This window comes from Talpa occidentalis, unplaced genomic scaffold, assembly GCF_014898055.3.
Source record: "Talpa occidentalis isolate TD23 unplaced genomic scaffold, MPIMG_talOcc4v2.1 talOcc4.11, whole genome shotgun sequence".
Taxonomy (NCBI): domain Eukaryota; kingdom Metazoa; phylum Chordata; class Mammalia; order Eulipotyphla; family Talpidae; genus Talpa; species Talpa occidentalis.
In genome coordinates this window covers 62,982,222-63,002,053 of record NW_023601104.1, presented here as the reverse complement: position 1 = coordinate 63,002,053, position 19,832 = coordinate 62,982,222, and the positions used below count along the sequence as shown (strand labels likewise).

Here is a 19,832-nt window from a genome sequence, read left to right as displayed (position 1 = left end):
AAAATGACTAAGAGTTTTTATTCCTAGCATGTGTGCAGGCATTCTAGAAGTTTGTTGAGCTAGAGGAGCATGTTAGTTAGGAGAAAAGTTTAATCTATAAGATACCAAACAAAGAAAAGTTGGGAGGTCTGGGTTTCCTCAGAGCATTCAAGTGCCATCAGACTGCAGGGTCCTTCACAGGCTGGACTCACGACCCCTCACAAAGGCAAAGTCGGCAGCTCTTGTCCCAAGACTACCTATCTGTGTCTATGCAGGTGCCTCTTTCCTTCCCCTTTTCTCCTTTGCCTAGCATGCCTGTCCTTTCAAAATGTGGGGGGAAAGGTAAAGTCACTCTCATAGACTCTCAAGGAAAGATTGGTTGAAAACTGTGGCAGATGCATAGATTTCAAAAACCTATGGAAAAGTGAAATGCAAATCTAAAAGATGAGAGCAATTCTAAGTTTCCTCTTGCCAATGTAAAATAAAATCGAATGACTGACATGTATGCCAAGACTATTCAATAGGGAAAGGAATTTTCAACAAATAGTGCTGGGAAAACCGGATATCCACATGCAAAATAATCAAATTGGACCTATATGTTACACCATATACAAAAATTAACTCAAAATGGATCTTAGGCCTAAATGTGAGCATTAAAACTCTTCAAAGGAAAAATAGGGGGGAGCTTCATAACACTGGACTTGGACAGGAATTCTTGGATATGACACTGCAACAAAAGAAAATTTTAAACTTTTGCACCACCCTTTCTCTTCAACCAAGCAGCCCAGTGTGTTGGTAGTGATACCGGAATTGTCAGGCCTAGTCTCCCAGCCAGGAACGGATTCCAGGCTGCAGGGCAGCGCTGAGCCCCAGACGCTAGACCCCCCACGGTTGGTGTCTCACGAAGCCGCAGCAGGAACTTCGCAGACGCTCAGGCAAGCAAGCGAGAAGCGCAGGTTTGTTTAGAAAAAGAAAAAGTTTATTGAGGAGAAAAAGAGCAGAAATAAAGTGGGACTCCCAGGCCAGGGAACCAGGCCTGGGAGGGGCAAGGAAGCCAAAGTGAAGTCGTGTCTCAGGGAATATATACTTTCTTTCCCTGATTATTCTAAAGCTCTACCAGTCTCTTTGTGATTGGTCAGTTTTTGGCTGTCTCACTTAATTTGCTACTGAGTGGGAGATCTTCACATTCCTTATCTAACAGGTCTGTCTTTCCCCATTTGTTATATCTTTATCTTTTATGGTCTAGCCCTCCGGTGAGCATCTTTACACTTTATCTTATCATCTGAAGAAAACCAGGACCACCCTTAACAAGATTATCTGTAGTGCTAGGATGTTTGTTTTTCCCAGTGGAATTGGTTTCATTTCCTTGCTCGTCCTTATCTCTGAAGTCTGCCTGAATTTTCAGGTCCCCTCCTGCACTGTCCCTAAAAACTGCCTAATAACCCTAGCTTGCCCTGTCTCAGTAGCAGCAGCTTTGCAGCAGACGTAAACACGGAGATCTTTGTGAAGACTATGACAAGCAAGACCATCACCCTTGGGGTTAAGCCCAGTGAGCTATGGAGCAGCGGGCATCCCACTTGACCTTCAGTGTCTGATGCTTGCTGACAGACAGATGGAGAGTGGTTGCCCGCTCTCAGAATACAATGTTCAGAAAGAGTGCAGCCTGCACTGCCTATGGGTGGCATCCTCCAATGGACCCTCTGCCTGCTGGCTCAGAAATACAGCTGCCACAAGATGATCTGCCACACCTGCTGAGCTCATCTGCACCTCTGGTACAGAGATATCTTCAGGAAAAGGGGAGATGCCATGTTCCCCATACCACTGAACTACAGTAGAGGTGAGCAGCTAGGAGACTCTACATGTAAACTATGGAAAGCAGGTGTGCTCAGGGTAACACACAGGAGAGACACCTATAAAGAAGGCCTTCCATGCTTCTTGGCTTTGGACTTGCACCACAGACTTGGGGGCATGGAGATACAGGTGGAGGAGGGACATGTAGAGACATGTGTGGAAGTGGACAACGGCTGGCATTATCTTGATTTATACTTTATTTGCTCCTTTTGTCCCAGCTTCCTGGGACCTGCTTCAGAGCCTCTTTCCTATTGCTCCCTGCCAGAAGGTGCCTTAGATAAGTGGCAAGTTTTAGGGCTTCAGTGGCCACGAATTAAGTCACCTCTCTTTGGCTAGACATTTACCCCTGAGGGGACAGAAATTTTGGGTGTGTTACTGGGAAACCATTATCCTTTCTTCTCTCTCTAGGCACACCAATCTGTTAAAGTTCTTTCACACTAAGAGTTGCTTTGTGTTTGTGTGCATGGATGGCTTTACAGTATGCTGTTTGGGGGCCCTGGGGCCCCCTCAGTTTGCATGCTGAACCCCACACTATCAATGAGGCCACCACACTAACAACCTGCATCCCAATAAGGTCAAATAAGGCCACGGGGCCAGTACATCCCTCCTCTGCCCTCAGGACAGCCTCCTGCCCAAGCCCCATGGTCCTGGTGTTATCAATAAAGTTTACTTCTCATTGACTGGGGGAAAAATGACCAAACTATGTATACCAAAGGTTACACAGAGGGTAAAGACAATTTACAGAATGGAAGAAAATATTTGCAAATCATATCTGACAGGGCATTAATATCTAGAATATATAAATTCCTCCAACTCAACAAAAAACAAACAAGCCAATTTAATGATGGATAAAGGACTTGATACTCATTTTCCAAGAAGATATGACTATATGACATATAGTCAAATGAAAACACACAAAAAATTTTAATCATTAAAGAAATGCAAATCAAAACTACAATGAGATACTATTTCACACTCATTACAATAAGCTGGAAGCTCTGACTGGGTCCTGAGAATAATCAGCTCAACTACTGACCCTGCTGGCCTCCTGGAGTGCCTGTGCCTGCCTTCTGAAGAGAACAAGGATATTCTCTGACTAATCCAGTACAGTCTGAGCATGAGTCTGAGAAGCACAGTCAGAGAAGGGCTTTTTCCCCTCTCAGGTTAACTGTACCTGAGCCCCATTGCCGTGTCTGCAGTGGACAATCAGATTTAGTACATATGAAATAAGATTCTCTCCTTAACCAAAACTTTAGTCAGGATTTTATGAGCCCTCTTCTCAACTGGGCATCGAACTTGGCCCTCTTCCTGTCTGGGATCAGGTTCATTTATGTGCTGCCTTTATTTTTTTTAAATATTTATTTATTTATTTATACAAGCACTGGATACAGTCAGAAGTGCAGGAGGATGAGACAATTCACCAGAGACAGAGTGGGGAACAGAATAGGCAGACCAACGAAATACACTGCTGAGGGGAGCAGCGGGTGGCAGGAGAGGTCTGCACGCCATGTGGGACCCTCATCCAACCAGCGCTGCAGAGGCTTCGGGCAGCTTCTTGGCCCAGCGCTCAACTGCTGCGCCACCGGGGGAGGCCCTATGTGCTGCCTTTAATCTATGTATCCTTGACCTACCTTCAGCAGGAATCCTATTAAGTCAATTTAGCAAGTGCCCCTATCTTTGAGGTCTCCTCTTAGCAATTTTCCATTCACTGACCCTCTCACTCTACTCATTGGCTATCAAACCCTGCTACCTTTACTGTATGCAGAGTGAAGCGCCATCTTCTCTCCCATACTGCGATGCTCTCACTGCCATAGTCATAAATAAAATCTTCCTTACCATTTTAACAAACGTCAGAAAAATTTTTTTCTTTAGCACATGTTAGCTGAAAGTTTGAAAATAGCATAGGATTTCAAAAGCAATAATCCCACAAGGGTCATAGTTACTGGCAAAGTGATATTTTATCCAATCATATGAGTTTTGGTTAAAAAGAAAACTCCAACAGTGGTTGAATCCAAAGGCTGATAACCTTCTACAAGCTAGAAAATTTAGTGATCACATCTGAGCTCCCTTGAGAGAATGGAAAAGAAATTATATGTGGTGATACAAAAAGCAATGCCTAAGACTTGAAATGCCCTTGCAGGCAATCCAAATCCTAGACCCATCTATTATCTCCATACTAAGCAGAGTGGACAGCCTTTGAGAAACTGGAGGAGGCTGCTGAAGCTATAGGCAACAGGGCTGGTGCAAGGCAACTCTGACTGTGTTTAGAAGAGAAAACGCCCTGAGAGGGGGTGTGTGGAGTGTGCTTGTTTATGTGACTCATTGGAGGAGACGTGTCTGTGGGAGGAAGCGGGGCACAGCCTCTCGGAATTCCATTTAGGTACATTAAGGGGTGGAAAACCACTTGAAGCAGGAAGGCAAAAGCCAAAACTTATCCGCAGGCACAAAACTGTTTTCTTCATTCAGCTGGTACACACTCACTCAGAAGGAAACAATTTATTCCCTTACACAAAGAAAAAGAAGTGTGTTTGTCCCCTGTCAAGGTGTCACAGGATCTCACCTACAGAAAATGTAGCCTTCCATGGGTATCACAACTAACCTCCTGTAGGTAAATAATAGAAAATGTTTCAGACTTGTGTCCAGAAACCTTTGTCTCATCAGAGATGTTACACCCATAGTATTAGCAGATCTTCCTTTGGCCCGAAGCCATTGAGTTTCCAGAGCATGGGGATGTTGACTGCAATGGGTAACTGAACCATTTGTCTTAATAAACTTTATCACTAATGTCCTGACCTTGATTATAGGACCCACACACAGTTGGCTTCCAAATGACAATGGTATTCAATTTTTCCTTTAATGGCAATCATTTTACTCAAAACAATTTCTATGCAAAACAAAAACCTTTATCGGGCCTCCCCGGTGGCGCAGCGGTTGAGCGCTGGGTTGCGAAGCTGCCCGCAGCCTCGGCAGCGCCGGTTCGATCCCCGGCTGCTCCCTGGCCACCGGCAGAGGATCCCACATGGCGTGCAGACCTCTCCAGCCGCCCGCTGCTCCCCTCAGCAGTGTACTTCGGTCCTTCTGCCTGCTCTGCTCCCCGCTCTGGCTCTGGTGAACTCTCTCACCCTCCCACGCTTCTGACTGTACCCAGTGCTTGTATAAATAAATAAATAAATATTAAAAAAAAAAAAAACAAAACAAAAACAAAAACCTTTATCACAAAAGTAGTATTTATTATGGAATTTATGAATGATAGTCAGCTAATTGTTAATCACCTAATGTGTACACACATAACCCCCATTAAATTCCAATTTAATATTTTTCCTGTTTAACAAAAAAAACCCCTAATTTCCATTGATCACAAAAATATACCTTTAAATAAATTCTCCACTTTACAAAACCTATCAATTTCACAATTCTTTGTGTTATTTCTGCTCTTTTATTCAAAAACATTTTTCTAAAATATGACACGACCATCTCTATACTCATCTGCAGCACAAACCATGCCAAGACAGTAAGTCAGCCAAAGTGAAGATGTTATTTGACACACTGTGACTTATGGACCAAATGGTACCATAACAGTGATTTTAACTAAACAACATGATACTGCATAAAATGAATCTCAAAATAAAGAACTCTTTTTCTTAGTCATCTGTATTACATCATGGATTCTTTGTTCCCAATTAACTATTGAAGGTTATGTCTTTTTGCATCTAATGGAATTTTCCCCGTTGAATAATATTTTCAGATGAATAGTAATTTAATCAAATGTTCCTCTCTATTTAAAAAAAAAAACCCAGAGCTTATTATGGACTAAATCTAGCTTAATTATATTAGCTTTTATAACATACATTAAATAAAGCTTAAGGGAACATATTTTGGAGAAGCCTGTTCCTGGTGACATCAATGTCTTCTCAATTAACTTTTTTTTAAACCTCAAATTCTTAGTTTTCTCTTATGTTATGAATTAATTAACTGAAAAACAGATCTGATTCTAATTTCCAAGCCCAGCTCTAATTCCAAGTAAGCTCTGGTGCATAGGACTTCAGATACAAAGTCTGTTTTACTTTTGTCTGTGCCCAGGGCAAAGGGGAAAGTCTAGATTAGGAAAACGTATTAGAGCATGATGGAACCTGATTTTGGCAGGCATTATGACGGTGTGTGTTTCATGTCCAGAATTCTGTGTGATCCTAATGAAGACCTAGGAGGAAAATTATAGCTTCCATTGATTTATTTCTGATCCTGAGTTTTGTAAAACTAGCATTAGCTGAACAATCAATTTTCCTGGAAAGTTTGCATCAAAATTGATGCACGTATGTCCTTTCAGACAAAGACTGGAAACGTTCCAGATTAGAAAGACATAACTTCACCTGATACTAAAGAAAAACAAAATGCATTAAAAGACAATATGAGACCAGTGAATATTAGAGGATATCCCTAACACACTTAAGCATTTAGAAGTAAGGAGTTACGGTATATACAAGTTACTCTCAAATGATTCAGAAAAAGAAACTGTGTGTGTGTGTGTGTGTGTGTGTGTGTGTGTGTGTGTGTGTAAACAGTGTGTAAATAATGATAAAGTAAATGAGTAAACTAGATGAAGCCAGGAAGAGTATATATGGATTTTCTTTGTACTATTCTTATTCTTGCAACATTTCTGTCATTATGAAATTATTTCTATATAAAGTTGGGTTTTTTTTTAAAGCATCAATATTTCAGTTTAATATGGTTTCAGAGATAAAGACATTGGTTGACTGGCAAAGTTCCTTGAGACTCTTTCAAGACCTAACACTTTTGCAGATTGATAACTTCATAGCTTTTTCAGGTTTGCTATAAAAATGATGTAGCCCGGGGCCTCCCTGGTGGCCTAGGGTTTAAGTCTCAGCACTCTCATGTTAACCACCACAAAAGTCTGAGCTCAGTCCCAGCCAGGGAACTAACCCACATGGTACAGCAGACTTTTGTCTTACCCACTGCTCCCCTCAGCAGTGCATTTCAGCGGATCTGCCTGTTCTGCTCTCCATTCAGTCTCTGGTGAATCCTCTCACCCCTGCACCTCTGGCCTGCACCCGAGTTCTACACAAAAATTAAAAAAAGAATCTTTAAAAAAAATGATGTAGCCCAGTGAAATTTCTTAGAATCAAATTTATCCTTTAATGTAGATTTTTTTCATACTTAGTCACGGTTCATTAGAGAACAGAACCAACAGGAGAAAGAGAGGGATATTAAGAATTGGCTTGCGGGCCTCCCCTGGTGGCGCAGTGATTGAGCACTGGGCTGCGAAGCTGCCAACAGCTTCTGCAGCACCGGTTCGATCCTCGGCCAATGGCGAGGGTCCCACATGGCGCGCAGACCTCTCCTGCCGCGCCAGCTACTTCCCTCAGCAGTGTTATTTCTTTGTCAGTCTGCCTGTTCTGCTCCCTACTCTGGCTCTGGTGAATTCTCTCCTCCTGCGCTTCTGACTGTACCCAGTGCTTGTATAAATAAATAAATCTAAAAAAAAAAAAAAAAAGAATTGGCTTGTGACTGTGGGGCCTTACAGATTTGAAATCTGAAGGACTGTCAGCAGGCTGGAGATTCAGGGGAGAGCAAACGCTGTAATCTGCAGTTTGAGCCCCCGGGCAGCTGGCCGGGAACTCAGGCTGGAACCCTCAGGCAGGGTTTCTATGTTGTGGCTTGGAGAATGCCTTCTACTTCAGGGAAGCTCCGCCTTTGCTCTTAAGGCCTTCAACTAATTGTAGGAGGTCCTTTCACATTATGGGGAGTAACCTGCTTACTAACTGTCTACTGATTTAAGTGTTTATCACATCTTTAAAAAAAAACCTTCACAAAAACATCCTGACTGGTGGTTAAGTGAACAACTAAGCACCATAGACTAGCTATGGGAACACAGAAGCCATCTCAGAATTGAGGAAGCGTGTTTTTGGTGATCAGCAATTGTTTAAGCCACAGTGAGAAATGGAGACACAGCCTAAGTATTTCTAACAGAGTATTTCTAATAAGGTATTTCTAATAAAGCCTAGAACATTCCCTGTCTTCAAGAAAAGTATTCTCTAAAGACAAATCTATTCCAAGCACCTATGAAATAATTATAATTATTCCTATGAAATAATTATAGAGTAATTTAAAATGACAGAATGAAATCCTCAATGCCAAGGTATAGCGCACTGGGTTACAAAACAGACGAGGGTTTGGAAAGGGTAAGGACTCTGAGACAAAGGAGAAGACTGGATTTAAGGGAAAATTTTCACTTTGGGATGGGATAGGAGATTCTTCCAGCTAAACTGAGCTCTTTCTCTTCCTAGTCTTTCTGCTTTTGGGGAGCTTTAAAACAAAGAAATAAAATGAGTAGCATTATGATACAGAGTTTGATGGCCTACTACAACTACCACTGAGCTACTAAATAAGCATCCTCAGTTAATAAATCTAGCTCCTTTACAACTGAGCTTTCATACTATAAAGAACAACAGAATTGAAAGCTTAGTTTACAGTTTTTTAATGTCTTAATTATTTAAATATGTAGGAAACTTGTTTGCTTTAATATGAAAGCCACAGTAGTCAGTTTTTTAAATTTAATTTATTTAGTGTATAAAAGTCTTCAGACATTTATTATGGAAATATTATGATTTTGCCATGGCTTTCTCAATTGAAAATCCACAAACAATTTAAAAAGAGGACCTAATCACTAAAAAGTTTAAGCACTGGAATTATTTCATTTAACATAAATACAACTTTTAAAAATAATGACTCCCAGATGGACAGGAAGTTGCCAGTTGAACAGCTGGAGCTGAAAGAAGCGTATGTCATTAGTGAAGTACTTTTTTTTTTTTAATCAAAGCTTCATCCATCCATGTTAACTTTCAAAACTGCATTTGTAAATTCAATCTTATCAGGAAAGATTTTAGAGTCACAGGCCTTTGATTCCTTTTTTGCTGGTGGTGTTAACACTAGTAGCTCTTTTATAAGAGAAATAAAATTCTGTCTCCACAGGATACATCAAACCCCCTTAAAAATCAAACCCTCATGCAGCATAACATGAGTAAACAGGACTCACTGAGAAGTCTTATGCTACTGTTGCAAGTGTGAATTGAACAGTCAATGCTACCCAATCCCTTGTATGTATTAATAGTATTTGTTCATCCAATAGTCATTTATTACATGCCCACTATGTGCTAAACTTTACATAAGTGTTTGCTGAAATGAAATGAGTTTAGTAAGCAGGCCCCTGAGGCTGCTGAACCTATGAAGTTTCACAGGGAGTCTTCCAAGATGCCTCATAGGGCAGTGAAGCTTAACAGGGTGCTTTTCAAGTGATAGACCTAGAGGTCAGAGTGGCCAGCTTGCGCTGACTCAGAAAATGGATTCTGTTAAATGCTGAGACTGCATGTGACGCTTTACTTTCTATTTTTCTTTCGCATTTGACACTAATATTCTCTTTCTGGAAACTCTTCCATCTCCCATCTCTGATCCATTTTCTCCTGGTTTTCCTTTCCCTGACTTCTCTTTCTCTATACAAACTGAGCCAAGGTTAGGATTTCCCAGACCTTCTTGGAGACATCACTTGTCTTCTTCTTTCAAGCACTCTCCCAGGAGACAGTCCAGTCATCCATGTCATCACTTCTGCATATGCTAGAGACAGGCTGCTGACTCCCAAGTCCCCACTTTAGCTCAGAACTCTCCTCTGCAGTGCCAGTGGAGTGGAGCTCGGACTCCACTTCTCAGATGTCTCTTAAATACCTCAAAAATCACCCATGCCCAAAGCAGAATTAATCATGTTCCTCCCCTACTCTCCACCAGCTGCCAACATCCCCTTCCCTATCCCACACCACACACCACGGCACCATGATCCACCCAATACCAAAAGTCCCTTCACTGAAACCTCCTCCCTTCTCACACAACCCAACAGCCACCTGAGTTCTTCAGGTCTCCCCCTAAATATTTCTTGAACCTGTCTAGTCTTTTCTTTCCCGTGCCTGCTCAGGAACTCACCATTCCCTGTCTGGATTACTTTCATTTCCTGAACTGTTCTTCACAACTCCAGTCGCAGTCCTTTACAGTCATGCCTGAATACCCAGGGGTCTTTCTAAAATGCATTTGAGTTCAGTGGTTTCCTAGCCTAGCACCTAAGGATTAAAGCCTTAGGGGAAGGGGAGAGGGACAGGGAGGGGAAATGGAGGGAGGGAAGGAGGCTAGGGGGAGAGAGAGAGAGAGAATGAGGGAATATGTATGTGGTGTATGTATGTAAGTGAATCTAATATAAGAACTGGATCTGACTTGGTATCAAGTCAGAAATTTGTAAATTATGAATTATGTGACCTTGGAAAGGTTGCCTAATATTGCTACTTCATTCTCTGTATTAGTTATCTAGTGCCGCATAACAAATTACTCCACAACTTAGTAGCTTAAAACAATAAACACTTATTATCCCAGAGGTTGGTTGTTTTGGAGAAGCTGGTCAGAAGTTTGGAGACAGCTTGACTAGGCAGTTCTAGAATATGATTTCTTGAGATTGTTGTCAAAGATTGGGGGTGCAGTGAATTGGAGTCTTGACTGGGCCTAGAATATCTTTTCAAAATTGTTCCCCCACCTGGCTGATGGCAGAAGGCCAGTTCCTTGGTGCCTTGGTTAGTAAGTAGCCTCAATTTCTCACCATGTGGGCTTCTCTACTGGGCTGTGTAAGTGTCCTCATAATTTGGTAGCTGGCTACCTCCACAGTGAATAATCCAGAGAGAGAGAGAGCTCAAGAAAAAAGTCATGATGCCTTCTGTGACCTAGTCTCAGAAGTCCAAATCATCACTTCTGGCATATTTTATTAGCTATAAGTATGTCATTAATGAGTTTGCAGTCCAAGGAAAGGAACTCGGGCCTGCTTCTTAGAGCATAACAAAGGATTTGTGGACATATTTAAATGCGAACATAATGTCCTGGTCTATAAAATGAATATAATAGTAATTATTTCATAGGGTTACATAAAGATTAAATGAGTTAATACATGCTAAGAGTTTAGAATGGCACATGGTAAGAACTCAACAAATACTAGCCACTGCTATCATTCCTAAGTTCAGCTCTTGCCATTCTCCCCCTCACCAACTTCCCTCACAAATCCTATTTCCTAGGCCTTCAGAACTACTGTGGTTCCCTGAATAATTTATGTAAATACCTTTGTGCCCTCACCCTCTGCTCTGCTTTTTTGGAGGACCCTCCTCCACATTTTTCCTCCAATTTTCAGTTGGTCCTCCTCCAAGCATCTTCCCACCTCACAAGTTGGGCAAGGTGCCTTGCATCAAGCGCCCAAGTGCTCCCCAAGTCAAGCTTTCTGAAACGCTCACTAAATCACCATGGCAGGTGTTTCTGCCTCAGACAGGTCTTCCCAAGCAGAACCAGCAGCTCCTTCCCAAGAGACCTTTTGGAAAGTCAAGCCTATTTCTGTTGTGTATCATTCTGCTGTAATTGTCTGTCTCCCACAAACACTGAGAGGGACTTGTCTTATTCATCTTCATAGCTGCAGGCACAACAAGCATTAGTGCCCGGAACACAGTGAGCGTCCAATAGATAATTTTTTGAACAAATGGATAAGTATCTAAAACTTCAGAGACTAAGTGTATAGGAGGAAAAAGCAGCACAGAAAACAACAGAACACATTGATATATCATAATCTTGCTAGCCATGGTCTGGCCAAAACAAGGTCACACTATTCTCTCTACCTAGGATGCTTAGAAAACTGTTTTTTCAGAATCTACTTTGTACTTAATTAATATGAATTAAGTTTAAAATCATAAATTTGTGTTACAAGCTTATATCACTATGGTTATAAATAATGAATAGGTCTGAAAACTTTGAAAGTAAAGCCTGTTTGTTGTTTATAACTTACAAACTGAAAGCACAGCAATCTCCCTATATTTAATACATTTTCATAATCTCCTGCTTAAAAGTTGAACTCTTTCACTATTAGTATGTTTTTATATAGATAGCAAAGCAAAGCACCCAGAGATAAAGGAAGTTTGTCTATAAATACACTGATGACCAAAAATGGCCAAATAAACTTTAAAACAAGCACAAAGTAAATTTTAACCTTCAGTCTATTTTCGTCAGCAGTGCAAACACAAATGGGTAAACTGAGAGATTACTTTGTGACGTTCCACTAAATAATGGTACACTTGATAAAGCTGGAATGAATAAAGAGAAAGGGGCAATATGAAGATGCTAACACATTGTGGTGGCAGAAGTAACACATTGTGGTGACTGTAAAATAAATGGATGCTGGGATACTTAAAGTCTCACTGTAGTCACACCAAAATCTTCGTCTGAACTTAATCTGTAAATGTTCCTGTTCTTCTCAGATTGGATGTCTTTCTGTTTTTTGAGATATGTTCTTAAAGCATTTGTGGTAGCTGTCAAGAGCCATGCTTAAACTCACTAATGCTAGACTAGTCAACAGTGGAGTGGGTATTTCTGGGTGAAGCAGCCTGTCTTCTGTCCCCTCAAACCACGCCTTATAGACACACCTGTGCACTCTATTTTAAAGTGGATGGGAAGGATTACAGAATTTGTAAACTAGAGTTTCTGCTAACGTTTCCCTGTGCAAAAGAAAAGAACATTCATGCACATGGCTGCTATACCCTTTTGGATGTATTCATGACTGCACTGACACAAGCCTTTTTTTTTTTTCAAGTTCAGCAGCAGTTTCTATGTCCCTAGCTCTGACACTTATGCTCTGCCTTGCCTGAGTAACTAAGGAAACAGAAGCAAATAGTGGCTTCTACACTATGGGGTCTGGGAGCAAACTTAAGAGGCAAGGGCCCAGGGGGCTCCTGCCGTAGACACAGTTACAAAGGGACACTGAGCAGAAAAGCATTTCAGATTCAGATGGGATCTTAAATGTACGGGAGTCATGTCACCCAGATTTTCCAGTACAAGCACAATTCAAATGTTCTGCGCCTCTGTCAGGTCTCTAATTTTATAGGCAAAGAAACTTAGGATAACTTGCCAAATATCACACAAGTAAGATACCAGATGGAAATGCTAACTGTTCATTCCAAAAGTGTTCTTCTAAGTAATCCCCATGACAAAAGTTATGGCCTCTTGCAGTTTAACTCTAGGTGGTATTTTTTTTTTTTTCCTTCACTATATAACATTCAATACATCATTACAAGAGAATCTGAATTTAAAAAGGAAGTTTCACATGAGCCAACACTTCCTTCCACAAGGATGAAAAGTTTTTGGTTGGGGATTGGGAGCTATCAAGTCCATTTCAATCAAATCAAGTACCTTTTAGTAACCAATTCAGGAATGGATTAAGGAGCAGCAAAGAAAACATATGAACATGTTAACTTTATATTAATTAGACAACTTAATATGAATTATAGTGTACAAAAACAGATCTTAAAAATGGAGTCAATAAAAACCACATAATAAAATGAAGACGGGCAAAAGAAAATCATGAAGACAACATATATTTAGGGAGGTTTGGTTAGACTTGATGATTATTCATGACTGTCTAAAATGAGCTTAATGGGCCTCCCCGGTGGCGCAGCGGTTGAACGCTGGGTTGCGAAGCTGCCCGCGGCCTCTGCAGCGCCGGTTCGATCCCCGGCTGCTCCCCGGCCACCGGAGGAGGGTCCCACATGGCGCGCAGACCTCTCCTGCCGCCCGCTGCTCCCCTCAGCAGTGTACTTCGGTCCTTCTGCCTGCTCTGCTCCCCGCTCTGGCTCTGGTGAATTCTCTCACCCTCCCGTGCTTCTGACTGTACCCAGTGCTTGTATAAATAAATAAAATAAATCTTTAAAATAAAAAAAAAAAAATTAAACTGTTAGATTTAAAAAAAAAAAAATAAAAAAAAAATGAGCTTAGACTTTGGATTTTAGAAAATTTCCCAGTCTTGAAGTGCTAACAGGGAATGTAAGTCAGACATAATTATTTCTGGGAAATAAGGCTGTAGGGTTTCCTCACTCTGGCTATGAGTACCAAGAACAAACAGGAAAGGCAGAAAAGTTTCTTGTCTCAGATGACAGGTGGCGTGACAGATTTCAAAATAACTTAAAATGCTACCTACTTTTAAAAAATAACTTTTCTGCCTATAACAGTATGTAATATACCTCTATAGGAAGTATACTTTGTAGAAAACATAGAAAATGGGGGGAAATATAAAGAAAAGCATTCATAGCTTTCACATCCCAGATAACCTCTGTTAATGTTGCCCATGTTTTTCATTCTGTTCTCTAAATATGATAATATTTTTATGTAACTGAGATGGTACCATGCTTGTAGTTTTTTTTTAACCTCCTCTATAATTCGAGAAAGCATTATGAATATTTTCTTAGGTTACTCTAAATTATTTGCAAGCAGTCTGTAAATGGCTGCCTGACAGAGACAAACCTTAAAATTACGCAATGATTTTTCTTACTGAAAAATATCAATACTAAAATGATGTCATCAATATTTTTGCATCTAAATAATTGTTTACATTTCTGATTATTCCTATAGAGAAGATTCTAGATGTTCGACTAGTAGGTCAGAGTTTGAACAATTTAAGATCCTTAATAACATTTATCAAATGAACATTCAGAAAAGTTGTACCAATTTCCACTCTCAAGACTGTGAGTGAGGTACCTGTCTTAGCACTGTTTCGGCATCTGTGATGATGATTACAGGCTTTTTGCTGAGCTACAAAGACAAAGGAGCCTGACACTGCTGTTTTAGTTTTACTGAGTTAGAATATATTTTCACATAATTATTGACAATCTGTATTTCCTTTTCGGGGAATTTCCATTTTTGGGTTCTTTAACCATTGTGAGGTTTTCTGGTAAAGTTATTTAGATGTAGACATAGTGATACCTTGTTATTTATCCTTACAATCTATTTTCATGTAAGTTGGGAAAATCATTTTCTTGTAGAACTTCTTAAAGAAAATTTTATAAAGTAAAATAAATTACTAAAACTAGTCACAGTGGTATAATACTGTTTGAAAAGACTATGGAATGACTCTTTTCTCAAATAAATCATAACCATTTTACCAAGAGAGATTTCAGTTCTGGCTGCGCCTTAAATCAGAATTTTTACCTTAAACATGACAAAGTTTCAATGAATTTCAGTTTGTTAATCTGTAAAATAAAATGTATAATCTTAAATAATCTTTCCAATTTTAAAACTAGGTAGTCTTCAGCTTACATAAAACAACACACAGCACCACCTAGCTGTAAAAAGAATACTTTTAGACATTTTCCCTTGGTTAAAAAAAAACCGCATCTTTTTATTTAGTCTTCAGCAAACATCAAGTCGATACATTTTATGTTAGCAGAAGTTGCTTGAGTAACTATCAGAATTTTAATACTCTATGTACTATAGAAAACTTTTTAGCTCAATCTGTCATAACATCTACAAGAGTTCTTGGCTTCTGTATAAATCTAGCTCATTTTTTACAACCAGTTTTTCAAGAAATCATCCACTTCCTTTGGATATGCTTGAGAAAAAGCAATGACATTTTTATGATTCTGACTCTAAAAACTACATACATTGTAGTTACTTAATGATGCGATATATTGTAGTATATTAGATGCATTCTTTACTACTTGGGGTTTTGTGAAATTGATAAAAACTATGGTGAAAACAAATTTCTCTCAAAACCACAATGAGATACCAGCTCACACAAATAAAAATGGACCACATTAAAAAAAAAAAACACAAACCTGACAACAGGGCCTTTGTGGTGGCGCAAGGTTAAGTCTCAACACTGTGAGGCAATCCCCAGCCACTGTAGTAGGAGTTGGATCCCAAGGTGGTGGGGGAGGGGGCGGTTTGACCTCTCCTGTCTCACCCACTGCAGAGGGGTATGTTTCAGTCAATCTGCCTGTTCTGCTCCCGACTCTGTCTCTGGTGGATCCTCTCCCTGCACCCCCTCCACGGCCCTATACCACTGGCCTACACTCCAGCTCTTGTATGCATAAATAAAAAAAAAACTTAAGAAAAAAACAAAACTGTCAACAATGCTGGCGAGGACATGGAGAAAAAGGAACTCTCTTACACTGCTGGTGGGAATGCAACTGGTCCAACCACTATGGAAAGCTGTGTGGAGGACCCTCAATCTATTAAAAATGGATCTACCATATGACTCAGTAATTCCACTTCTAGGAATCTACCCAAAGGACACAAAAACATTAATTTGAAAGGAAACCTGCATTCCTATGTTTACTGCAGCACTACTTAAAATCGCTAAGATACGGAAACAACCTAAATGCCCCAAAACAGATGAATGGTTCAAGAAACGTAGTATACACAATGGAATACTATTAATACAATGATCAAAAAAGATAAACTCATTCCCATTTGCAGCAATATGGATGGAGCTAGTGGTTATGTTCAGTGAAATAAGTCAGAAAGAAAAAAAAAATCAGGATATTTTACTTATAGGAGGAATATAGGGAAAGGGAACAAGAGGCCAAAAAAAAAAAAAAAAAAAAAAAAGGACAAAACTAGCAGGCAAACTATAAATCTGAGACATACAGCAGGGGAGAGGCAGGGAAAGGGGACAAAATAGGGGAGGGAAAAGCACAAGGGACTATGGTGATGGTTCACAGGTGATTTGGTGTGGGAATTTTACAGGGATTACACCTAAGGGGGAGAAATCAAACATTATACAAATGAAGTAAAAAAACCAACAAACAAAACAATTTTTCTTTCTATGGCTTGGGACACTTTTAATCTGCACTGTCTAAAATGTTCTGATTTTGTTTTTCAGCTTCTCAATTTTAACATTCAAATAAAAAACTGTAAGCTCACCAAGTAAATTTCATCTTCTGATTGTCTTAGATCCCCTCCACCGCACCCTTCACCACCAACCAGGCATAGTATGAAGTGAACGTTTGTGTGGACCAGGTGACAGTGCCCTACCAATGACCAGGAAGACACAATTGCTCTGGCAAAGATGAACGTACAAGGTAAAACAGAGTTCAGGCAAACACACATTAAATCACTATGACAAAGTTCAGGAAAAGTGTTGCCTCAGATCTGAGTTTACCCTTGATTGATGTAACTTAGAATTAAAAGAAAGACAACAAAATACTTTCTAAAACTATTTTAAATCTGCATGGTCTCTAATTTCTAAATCACATTTTGGAGAATAGATTCCCTTTTGGGGAAATTTTTCTTCATAGGGAAGAGAAAAGAATTAACCTTTTCTTAGCCATTTATTCTGAAAGTTTCCAAAGATCTAGAAAAGTTGAAACAGTAGTAAGATGAGCAGCCATATACCTACCACTTAGATTTAACCACTATTAGTGTTCTCCTTATCTGACTATATATTTGAAACATTAAAACTAAGCTGCAGATATGACACTTCACCCATAAATAAGAATATTCTCCTTCATAAACCCAATGTCAGGGCCTCCTGGTGGAGCAAGCGGTTGAGCGCTGCATTGTGAAGCTGTCCGCAGCCTCTGCAGCATGGGTTTGATCCCAGCCGGCCGGCGAGAATCCCACATGGCGTGACAGACCTCTCCTGTCTCTCCCGCTGCTCCCCTCAGCAGTGTATTTCATCAGTCTGCCTGTTCTGTTCCCCACTCTGTCTCTGGTGAATCCTCTCACCCTCCCGCACATCTGGCCTGTACCCCGGTTCTCGTATAAATAAATAAATCTTAAAAAAAAAAAAGCAATGTCACTGTCACATCAAAGAAAACTAACAAGAATACTGTAACATACAATACCCAGTTGGACTCCAAACATCCACCACTGTCTCAAGGATGTCTTTATAGCTTTTTTTTTTTTTTTTTTTTTTTTTTTTTATAGAGGCATGCTTTATTTATTTGTTTGCTGGTTTGTTTGTTTTGTTTATACATGCACTGGGTACAGTCAGAAGCGAGGGAGGGTGAGAGAATTCACCAGAGCCAGAGCGGGGAGCAGAGCAGGCAGAAGGACCGAAGTACACTGCTGAGGGGAGCAGCGGGCGGCAGGAGAAGTCTGCACGCCATGTGGGACCCTCCTCCGGTGGCCGGGGAGCAGCCGGGGATCGAACCGGCGCCGCAGAGGCCGCGGGCAGCTTCGCAACCCAGCGCTCAACCGCTGCGCCACCGGGGAGGCCCTTTATAGCTTTTTTGTTAAATCAAGATCTAATCTAGGTTTACAACTGCATATAGTTTATGTTGTCTTTGAAGAACTCATTTACTGAGTTGTGTTCCAGGTTACACAGGCCTTCCTATTTAATTTTCCCAAGAAAATATGAAATAGTTTTTGTTGCTAAAGTGGTGATAAATTGCTACCTCTGACTATGCTGATGTATTTTAGTTATTCACCATTCTATTCACAGAAGCTAGCACAGAGCCTTAAACATACTCGGTATTAACATATGGTTGTTGAGTGGATGAAACATGATGTGCTTATCCATTCTGATGGAAAAACCACAATAAAAACATTTCGGTAAATTATCTAAATTGTGATAATACACCGAGATAGAAGTAACTTCTCATCTACACTCCTCTGCTTTTCCAGGTACTTTTTGGTTGTTTTCTTTTTTAATAGAGAATATGGTTATATATTTACAGAGCAGTATAGTTAAGAGCACACTCTTTAGATTCACATTGTGGCTTGGCAGTTCACTAGCTGTGAGTTTCAAAACATTTCTCAATCTTTGAGTCTTCGTTTTCCAGTACAAAAATTGCACGGGACATTGTGAGGATGGTTGTGGGATTAAATAAGATTACAGAGCATTTAGTACAGTGACTGTGAAGAAAAAGGGCTCCACAAATGCAGCTGGTACAACTTATTTTAAATGCAGATGGAAGACCTTAAAAGACTGGAAAAATTACAAGTCAATTTCTTTTTCTTGAGTACTCTATAAAGTCTGATTTATGGAAGAAAAAAGGAGGGAATGACTAACGCAGGCCTCTGAATTAGCTATTTCCAAGAAGCCAACTTAAAGCGCATCACTTACCTGGATGCTCAGGCCTTCACCTGCTAGAGGAGCTAGCTTTTAGGTACACTGCTCTTGGTGTGTACTGCACCTACTTTGCTCAATCAGGACAATCTACTTATGCCTCTGGTGTTAGAGATTTGGTGTGAGGACTTATGGGCACAGCAAATGCAAACAGCTGGCTGAGCAAACAGCACTGAAAAGAACTCCTAGGCCCTTTATAGTTATGGCTGGATATGGCTGTTTCCCCTCTGGCTCGCTCTACTCACACTACCTTCTGTCTGCTCACCTACACTGATAGAGGCTGAGGAGTGTGTGTTTCCACCCATGTAGCTTGTCTATCATCCTAGTGAAGAAAGAACTGCTACCATTTCCAACTCCTAATAAATGCTATGTTCTTTATGTGTATTCCTGATTTAATTCTCTCAATACACTTAACTCCAGCTTATAAGTGAGGAGACCTATCAGGTAGCTATTGTAGATGTTGTCGTGGTAAAGAGCAGTGGTGGCAGAGAAAATGACTGATTTTGGCATCAGTCACTGTGCTTTAGATATAATCTCATTTAATCCTTTTAACAAGTGAAGCATCATGCTTATTCTAGAGTAAAGGATCCCGGGATCTCTTGGAGAGTCCACACTGTCCCATGCACAGTACCAAGTAGTGTTCCTGTCAGGATCTGGGAAAAGGCTCTGCATTTATGAACTGTCCACATTAAGATTAGATACTAAGCACTTAAAAAAAAGAAAACTGTATAAGCATTACCTCATTCAGTCCCACCGGCCTATGAAGTGGGTGCCCATTTCACAGTGAGGTAGCCAAGGTCACCAGACTCTGAGGATGCTCCTGAGTGGTCCATCTGTCAGAGAACTGGGGATGCTTGGATCTGCCTCAGACACATTGGCAGAAACATCTGAGCAGGACACCCATGGCTGCCCAAAGTGACCTGCTCCATGGTGACCGTGATTCATGCCAATTTGCTTATTTAATATACCCACTTCTTGCTTTAATATTGAAAATAGTTTTTGGTTAAACATCAAGGAAGAGTTTCTCATTTGTCTTATTATACTACACTGTATATATCAAATTTGAATACAAATAAAGGGA

The 19,832-nt window shown here is 40.3% G+C and overlaps 1 long non-coding RNA gene across 5 annotated transcripts in view; it reads right to left on the bottom strand.

The window, feature by feature from the left end:
- The window catches only part of LOC119239099 (uncharacterized), a 108,388-nt gene that overhangs the window by 66,708 nt on the left and 21,848 nt on the right, over positions 1–19,832 (bottom strand). The gene's annotated exons all lie outside the window — the stretch shown is intronic.